The following is a 9583-nucleotide window of genomic DNA, read 5'->3' on the forward strand; positions in this document are numbered from 1 at the left end:
TAAATGGGAAATGTCAGAGTTTGTATGAGGCTCCGAGAGTCAGATGAAATCAACATGAAGTACAGAGCAAATGACACTGAAATCTACTAACCCAAAGTGACTTCTTAGTCAGGGTGACATTAGGTGCTGTGGAAAAGTCTAGAAAAAAGAAATAGTAAACTTTATCATATATTCTGGAAAATGTGTTGCTTTTGGAGTTTGCATAAACAGAATTGCTAAAAGGAAAAAAGTTAAAACATCTTCCACTAAAATAGCTTTGCTCATATACCTTAACCGTGTGCTTCCCAGCTGGATAATTTTTCCTTTTTTTTTTTAAACACTCCCATTTAAAATTGCTTCAGGGATGCCTGGGTGGCTCAGCGGTTGAGCATCTGCCTTTGGCTCAGGGAGTGATCCTGAATCCTAGGATCAAGTCCTTCATCGGGCTCCCTATGAGGAGCCTGATTCTTCGTCTGCCTGTGTCTCCGCCTCTCTCTCTGTGTCTCTCATGAATAAATAAATCTTTAAAAAAATAATAAAATTGCTTCAAATATTTTTTAAAAAGTTTTTATTTATTTATATATTTGATAAAGAGCACATGTGGGGAGGGGAAGAGAGGGAGGGAGAGGAACAAGTAGACTCCACACTGAGCACAGAGCCTGACTCAGGGCTCCATCTCACGACCCTGAGGTCATGACCTGAGCTGAAACCAAGAGTCAGATGCCTGACCAACTGAGCCACACAGGTGCCCCTCTATAATTTCTTTTATCTCTTGAAGTGTGAATTTTGGGCGGCCTGGGTGGCCCAGCGGTTTAGTGCCACCTTCAGCCCGGGGTATGATCCTGGAGACCTGGAATCGAGTCCCACATCAGGCTCCCTGCATGGAGCCTGCTTCTCCCTCTGCCTGTGTCTCTGCCTCTCTCTCTCTCTCTCTGTCATAAATAAATAAATAAAATCTTTTTTTAAAAAGTGTGAATTTTAATATTGGCTCTGGAAGCCTGTAGAGGCCAGTGGATTTCTTTTTCTTTATGGGCACCAAATCCACGTAATCATTCATTCAGACATGTTTTTGGAGTGACTACCAGGAGCCAGGCACTGGTTGTTTGTGGAGTTGTAGCATTTCACAGCCGGAAGGGCTTGCACAAAGTGTTTAGTCCCTCCGTTTTATGTCTCAGATGAGGACATTGTTCAGGATGTTGAAAGGCCTGGCTCAAAACCACCATCACCAGGGAAACCAGGTCTTCTGAGCCATACTGAATACTTTTTGTGCGAGGCCATTGTTATGGACTAAATGTTTGTGCTCCCCTCAAAACTCATATGTGGAAGCCCTAACCACCCAATATAATGGCTTTTGGAGATGGGACATTTGGGAGGTGTTTAGATGAGGTTATGAAGATGGAACCCCCATAATGGGATTAGTGTCCTTATAAGAAGAGCAAGAGAGACTAGCTCTCTCTCTCTCTCTCTCTTAGCCAGGAGAGCACACAGTGAGAAGGCATACTTATGCACTAGGAGGAGGACCCTGGCCAGTAATGGCATCTGCCGGCACCTTAATTTTGGACTTCCCAACCTCAAGAACTGTAAGAAATAAAAGTCTGTTCTTTAAGCCTAGTGTATTTTGTCATAACAGCAGAGCTAATCTTGCCTTATTATCCCCTACATTTTTTTTTTGCTTAAGTCCTAGTATCAGCTTGTTTTTCTGTTATTTCAAACAACTCCCTCCATCTGACCCCATTGTCTAAAGCAGAACAAAACAAATACAAAGGCAAAATAGAGTTTGAAATATACTGTAGAAGTTAAATCCCAATACTGAAAAATGAAGAAGCAACAAACAAATAAATAAAATCTAAATGACAAAGATATTTGAATTCAAGTGAACCTATTTCAAATTATCGCCAGCATGGTAAAACTCAGAAGAGTGCAAGAATCCAGGTGGTGCTGAGAATTTTGCCCAGGTGTGACAATCAAAATCTGTGAGCGTAAATAATATGAATGGAGCATCTCTTAGGGCTTTTGCAACCTCAAATCCGTGATCCAATTTTTTCTTGTTTCTTTATTTCTTTCTTTTCCTTTCCCCTTTCCTTTTTCTTTCTTTCTTTTTTCCTTAAAAGGAAAACTTTAAAGAACAGTAATTTTGTGTATATGGTATAACTAACCCACAGGTTGCTCTTTTTCAGGGGATAACTAGCAACAGATTTAATTAAATTCCAACAAATTAATTCAATTCCATCCACTACTCTGCAGCCCAATAGAACCATGTATGTAATGATTTTATGTCTTTCATACCAAACTGTGTACGTAGGTACCCTTAAGGCAAAGCAACAAAAGTTTCCGCAAAACCTATATGGCTTCTCATTATACAACAGCTCTGGAGACTTGAAGATATAAAATCCATTTTTTAATGCAATCTCCACATCAAGCTAGGAGGCTGGGCTTTCTTTTTACACGAGAACGGAATCTTCTCTCCCAAATCATTACTATGAGGTTTTTGCAAACGTAATGTCTGTTTTAATATGAGCCAGCCTGAAAAAAAAATATATGAGCCAGCCTGGAATTAAGTTTTCTTTGTCTGCTGTGCCTATGTTTCATATTCATGGTGTAGTAATTTTGCATTAGGTACCCACTCATGAGCATTCCAGATATCCCCTGCATAAGGGAATACAGACAGATAAGAAAACTGAGGGTATGTAACTAGCTCAAGAGCACCCAATTAGGTAGCAGATCCTACTGCAGCCACCTTTTCCTACCTCAAAGTCAGCAGAGACTCATGGCGTGTCACCAAGCCTGTACTCACATAGCCTAATCTTACTCATGGGGAAAGCTTATGGATGTGCTGTTTCTTGGGGAGGGTGTGCTTTTTAAAAACATAAATTCCTAGGCCTTCTATGCATCCCTACCAAATCAGATCCTGGGGAACCGTCCCAGGCACAGATGTTGTAGACATGTTCTGTGGTTGATGCTTACTTAGGCTTATTAAGGCATTAGAACTGTTTTTAGAGGGGATATTGATTCATAGCAAAGTGGTCACCATGGCAACCTAAGGAACCCATCACCTGAGCTGTATTCCACATGACTTCATGTTTACTGTCTTCTACTTTAAATGATAGATCAGAGATAAATAAAACCCACAAGCGTTTGGGCAAGTCATCATTTATTCATTAACACGACTCCATGTCCAGAAACAGCCTGACATGACAACTTTCCTATCCAGACAATAGAATGACAGGGTCGTGGATCCCCTTCAACAACCAGGGATGTGCTTGCTCCAGAGTGGCCTCTTCAGGGACACATCGTCATTCTGCCAGCTTTCCAACGTGCGACATGGCAGGGTGACCCCCGAGGGAGCTGCTATGTGCTCATTCTATCCCAATCCCTCACCTCATCAAGTGCAAGGATCCATGAATCAGACAACAAATCTGAGATGGAAATAAAAAGGCATTCAGAATAATTTCAGGAAGAGATGGGATGGACCCCTCTTAGAACTCCAGGACCAAAAGGTGAGAAAGGACAAGAGAGAGGGAAGACAAATTTTCCATCTTGCATTTTCTGAGCTTGTGTGCAATTCACCCTTGATAAAGCAGTTTGAATAAAGCTCAGGTGATGGGCTTTTGGTTGTCATGGCAATTACTCAGCTGTGTGCAGCCACCTAATGCTTCCATAACTTCCCTGCGGAAGTGCACCCAAGGTCAGCAGAGGCAGCAGAGTGCCTGCCCCAGACTCCTGGGGACAGAGTTGGACTCTGCCTGGCACATGACCAAAATGTCTTTGAAATCCATCCCATTCCTTGAAATATTAGTCGTCATTTTGACACGACATAAAACAAAGCAGGTTGGAACTTTGGCATGCAGGAAATAGAATTTTATTTTTATGTAACTCCAATTTCTATCTTTAACCCAAGGGGGGCTGGGAAAATCCAACTGGTCTTCAGGGATCATTGCACTTTCTCAGGGTCATGTGAAGGTGTGGGTGGGGGTTGGTTACAGACTGCCAGGTGTGGGGAAGGAAGGTCTGGGCACATAGGTCGCTGCTGAGACCTCTCTCCCCCTGTCCGCGTGGCTGTCCTCAATCCCACACCTTTGTCTGTTGCTTCGTTCCCTCTTGGGTATGTACCTCTTGGAGGTACCTCTCTTGGAGAGGCTGTTTTTCATCCCCCTCTACATGGACGCAGCACCAGACATCCCCCGTCAGGGGTCTTGAGGTTTCCTCACAGAGTCCATGAGGCAAAGCACAGGGTTCACTCTCTAGAACTCACCAAACTCGGCTTTCATCCATTTCCTTCCATCCCCTCAGATGTTTTTTCAGTATGTGGGTAGGGAATAACTCTTCCTCCTTCCCCCTTTAGAATTTCTCCCACACGTTTTATGGGCGCCCTATCTTTTCCCTCGCCCATGGGCTTAGAGTTCTAGAAACTCAGGAAGACTATTTTCTGCCCAGCTATATTCTCCCTTGAGACATTTATTCCATAAACATTTACTGAGCATCCACTAAGTGCTAAGTACTGTTCCAGGCCATGGAGACATAGTAGTGGGAAAAATACACAAAAATCCTTGTGATTATGCAGCTTAGGACCTGACACAATGAATGAAGGATAAGCTGCATGCTGGGGAAACCAAGAACATGAACAGGGAGGCCAGGAGGGTGGATGAAGTGAGTTCCCATTTTAAAGAGAGAGGATGGGGTGGGCCTTGTGAAGGAGCTGACATTTGAGCACAGACTTCAGGAAGACGGAGAGAGTGAGGTAAGTGAGTATTTTTGGGAAGAGTGTTCTAGGCACAGGGAACCGCTCAGGCAAAGGCCTTAAGATGGGAACATGCTTGGTGTTGTTCAAGCGCAGGTTGTGATCAACGCGTTGGTCCTGGGATTGAGCCTGGCATCGGGCTCCCTGCTCCGCGGGGAGTCTGCTTCTCCCTCCCCCTCTGCCCCTCCCCTCCACTCGTGCTTTCTCTCCCTCTCTCAACTCAATAAATGAAATCTTTAAATACATGAATAAATAAATGACTCAATGGATCACTCTGGCTGCTGTGACGAGAATAGGCCCTGAAGAGTGAAAAGAAGGAGATGGAAAGACCACTGCAGAGCCCCAGGTGTGAGATGGAGCAGGAGGAGATGAGAAGTGTTCGGATAATGGGGTTACAACCCTCCTCCGGCACCTCCACTAGATTTTTAAATTTTTTACTATTTTTTATTTTTATTTTTATTTTATTTTATTTTTTATCATGGTCTTGAAGTTTCGTCTCTTCCTCCCCTGCTAGAGGTGGTAGGCACAGAGCCGTGTTTTATATATAACACGGGATTGGTTTTCCAGGAGCTCTGCTTCCTGACAAGTGGAACTCCTTTCAGGGATAAGGCAGGTGGTCCTCTGTGCCATAGCACTTCTTGAAAAAAAGTAGTTTTGCTTCCACATTCTGTCACAATTTGTCACCCTTCACTGCCGAGCAACAGCCCAGCTATCATCTCTGAAGGCCTCCTGTGACCTTCAAAGTAAATCACAGCCCTATGTTGGCACCTGTTGGTACCCATTCTATGCATGACTTGGAGATTGAGGTTCTGGTTTCAACCATATGAATATCGGGGGCCCTGGAGCAGGAGGGGCTGGCATATTACTATTATTTCAGCTACTTTCTATTAACATTCATCCTGAATGTAGTGGTTTCTGCTTGGAAGCTGGTTAAAATGTAGTTGCTGGATGCCTGGGTGGCTCAGTCGGTTGAGCATCTGACTCTTGATTTTGGCTCAGGTTCTGACCCTGAGTCGGGTTCCATGCTCAGCAAGGAGTCTACTTGAGATTTTCTGTCTCCCTCTGCCTCTGTACCCCCACCCCGCGCTCTCTTTCTCTCTAAATAATAATAATAATAATAATAATAATAATAATAATAATAAGTAGTAGTAGTAGTAGTAGTAGCGAGTTGCAAGTACTCGGAAGAAAGCCTATGTGTCTATTTTCACTACTTCAAAATTCTCAAGTAATGATCAAATATGTTGGTTTCATTTGTTTCTTTTGGATTTGGGTCTCCTATTCTAAGTTTCTTCAGTTTGTTAGGTGCTGAGCCATTCAGGGGTCCTGGTCGTGGACAACAGAAATCAAGTCTGGTTAACCCGAACGTAGACTGAGTCACAGGGATGTGAGACACAGCCTGGAAATGCTGAGATGGAGAACCAACCTTGAAGGACAGGCAGGGGCCAGGGAAGGAAGGGGACAGTTAAGGCCTCTGCAACGCATCAGATGTTTGTGTTCCCTTCAAATTCATATGTTGAATCCCAGTGGGATGGTATTAGGATGCGAGGTATATAGGAGGTGATTAGTTCATGAGAATGGGGCCCCCATGAATCACATCAGTGCCCTCATCAAGGAGGCCCCCCCAGAGCTCTGTAGCTCTCTTCCCGCTGTGTGAGGATACAGCCGGGAGGTGGCTGTGTGCAGTCGAGAAAAGGGCCCCCACCGGAACCCCACCACTTCCTCTGACCCTCATAGCCAACCTATCACCAAGTCCTACTGATCCTTTAAAACATCTCTTGGCTCCTTATTGGTCATTGTTAACCACACCGTCATTGTTTACACTATAGCCACACCCTAGGGACGAAGTGCCCAAGACCTGTAACACTCCGAAGTATTCTCCTTGACTCTAGTGTCTCCCTGCCCCAGGGCACCCATGTGTCCCACACAGCATTTGCCAAACCCAGATAATGACCTGGCTTTCTTAAAATGTCTGCAGCAGATCCCACATGAGGTCTTTGGCCTGATGTCAAGTGCCTCTGTTTCCCTCATCGTCATCCAGGCAGCTTAGTCTATACACGGCCTGGGTATAGACTCAGGACATTTTCACCTGTGGTCAGGACCTTCCCATCACCCCTCACTCCCCGCAGGAACGAGCTCCCCTCTGTAGCACAGCACGCAAGGCTCTCCTTACCTGGGCCTGCCTCGGTTGGCCTCTTGCACACAGCCTAGAGCTATTTTATTCCTCAGTGCTGATGACGGATGCTCCTCTGTTCTCTCAGACTACAATGCCTGCCCATATTTTTCTTCTTTACAAACTCTTATTTATCCTTAAAGATTTAACTGATTCATCTAGTCCATAATTACTGAATACCTAACATACGTCACATAGCGTCCTGGGCGCAGTGAGCGGGGGTCCGACAGGATTCCTGCTCATGGATCTTAGGTTTCAGAAGACCAACAATTAATTGGAAACAAGTAAATGAAGTAACTGATGATAATGGGAAGACTGCTTAAAGGAATAAAAGAAAATGTGCTTGAGGAGCAGAGGGAGGGGGCTGGCCATTTACCCTTGTGTTTGAAGAAGGCTCTCTTGGAGAAGGTGCCATTTTATCTGAGACCTGAAGGAGAGAAGGAACTAACATGCAAAGTTCAGGGGAGAAGATCATTCCGGGTAGAGGGACTAGCAAGTGCTAAGGCCCTGAGGCAGAAAAACTTGCTACACTGGAGGAACAGAGAGAGAAGACCAGGGGGCTGAGATACAGTGAACGAAGGGGAGAATAACAGAGATGAGACCAGAGGATTGGTAAGGGCCAGATCATAAAATGTCTTATAATGCATTAAAGGAGTTTAGATTTTTTTACTTTCTCCAATGAACCTTCCCTGACCTTTCACTAACTGAAGAAAAATTTTTAATCCTAAGTGACTCTACTACTGAGAACACCTAGTTGGCCACCCAGTACTCTCATCTTAACTTTCTTTGTGGATCTCTGGTCACTGTTTCATGTATTCTTAGACGACACAAACTGTTTCTTTGTTTTAAAATGGCACTAGATCAAGAGAAAATATAAATGAAAAATTGAAAAGGCAATGAGGACATGCGTGGGAAACATGTCGAAACTGGGTTCTCAGTGAACACATTATCCATATCTGCAAATTTGAGGGCTCTGGCATCTCGACAACTGTCCCCTTGAATATCCAAAGGTCTACTGTGCCATGACTTACCAACCTTCCGATGGTCTATTTGTTCAACGAAATTACAAAATCCTTCAAAGATAGGCTCTGTGTCTGAAATGACAACACACAGACACTTCCACACAGTGCCAAACACACTTCTGGTTTCACTGTAGATGGTTGTGAAGTCTGTCAGTAATTCTACCTCAGAAATCATTGCTTACACCAAAAGAGGGATGGTGCAAAGATAGTGCATGGCAAATGATGGTGGGGATTGATGACCATCCAGCATCTGGGGGAGAATGTCCCCAGATGCAAATCTCTCCCCCTCACTAACCAAGGTGGAAGCCATCCTTCCTTCTCCAATTGCCCTTGCAGTTAGGTTGCAGACCCATGACCTTGACTTCTCCAATCAGATGCACCCACGTGACACTTTAATTTGGAAGAGAGCAATGGGAGGGAACAGCTGTTTCCCAGAGTCCAATTTTCAGATGACAGAGCAATGAAGGGATGCAGCTTTCACTCAGCTGGAGGGAGGAGGTGGGAGGGGTCTGGCATTCAGAACTAGGGGTAGGACGCGGCTGCCGGTGTGTCTGCATTCAGTGCTAGGGACCATGACCTTTCCTGAGCTGCCCTGCAGCCTGGTTCACATATTCCTTGACTCTTAGCCTGATGCTAGCCTTCCAGTAATTTCTGCAAGTAATCTCATATCCTTTAATAAGTCCCTTTCCTGTGTAAACCGCTGGTATGCCTTCTGTGTTCCTCCACTAAGAACTCTGGGGCAGGCAGGGTATATAACAGTTCAGTGTTAGGGTCACAAATGTATCAGTGTTAGTTAGTTAGTTCAGTGTTAGGGTCACAAATGTATCAGGAATTAAAAACAAACCCTGGGGGTGCCTGGGTGGCTCAGTGGTTGAGCGTCTGCCTTCGGCTCAGGGCGTGATCCCAGAGTCCCAGGATCAAGTCCTGCATCGGGCTGCCCTCAGGGAGCCTGCTTCTCTCTGCCTGTGTCTCTGCCTCTGTGTGTGTGTGTCTCTCATGAATAAATAATAGAATCTAGGGCAGCCCGGGTGGCTCAGCGGTTTAGCACCGCCTTCAGCCCAGGGCCTGATCCTGGAGACCCGGGATTGAGTCCCAAGTCGAGCTCCCTGCTTGGAGCCTGCCTCTCTCTCCGCCTATGTCTCTGCCTCTCTCTCTCTCTCTCTCTCTCTGAATGAATCTCTCTCTCATGAATAAATAAAATATTCAAAAAAATGAATAAAATCTTTTTTAAAAATCCCAAAACTAAAAAAACCAAAAACCTCTGCAAGTTATAATTTAAGTCAGTGGGGGCCTTGTAGCTGATTTATAAAAATTCAATTTGTTCACTGCCTCTTAGGGAGCATAACTATTGAAATCACATTGTTTTCAAACAGAAGGCAGGTATGTGGCAACTGGTAACACGTAAAGACATTTTGATTGTAAAGCACCCCAGTGGGACGGATGTATAGACGGTTGAAACAAGGCTGCTCTCTCACTTACACTTACAGCAGCTCTCTGCTTGATAGTTTACCTCCTTTTCCAACATGAGCTGTTTCTCCTCTCCTGCAGACTCCGGCATGTACAAGGAAGGCTATGTGAGTGTTTCTACATTGAATTCCTGGTACTTGGAGGGGAGGTTTTGAACTCTTTGGCAGAACTGGTATTCTGGTATTGTAAAAACAGTTCAGGGTCCCC

Source organism: Canis aureus, chromosome 9 (genome assembly GCF_053574225.1).
Source record: "Canis aureus isolate CA01 chromosome 9, VMU_Caureus_v.1.0, whole genome shotgun sequence".
Classification (NCBI taxonomy): Eukaryota; Metazoa; Chordata; class Mammalia; order Carnivora; family Canidae; genus Canis; species Canis aureus.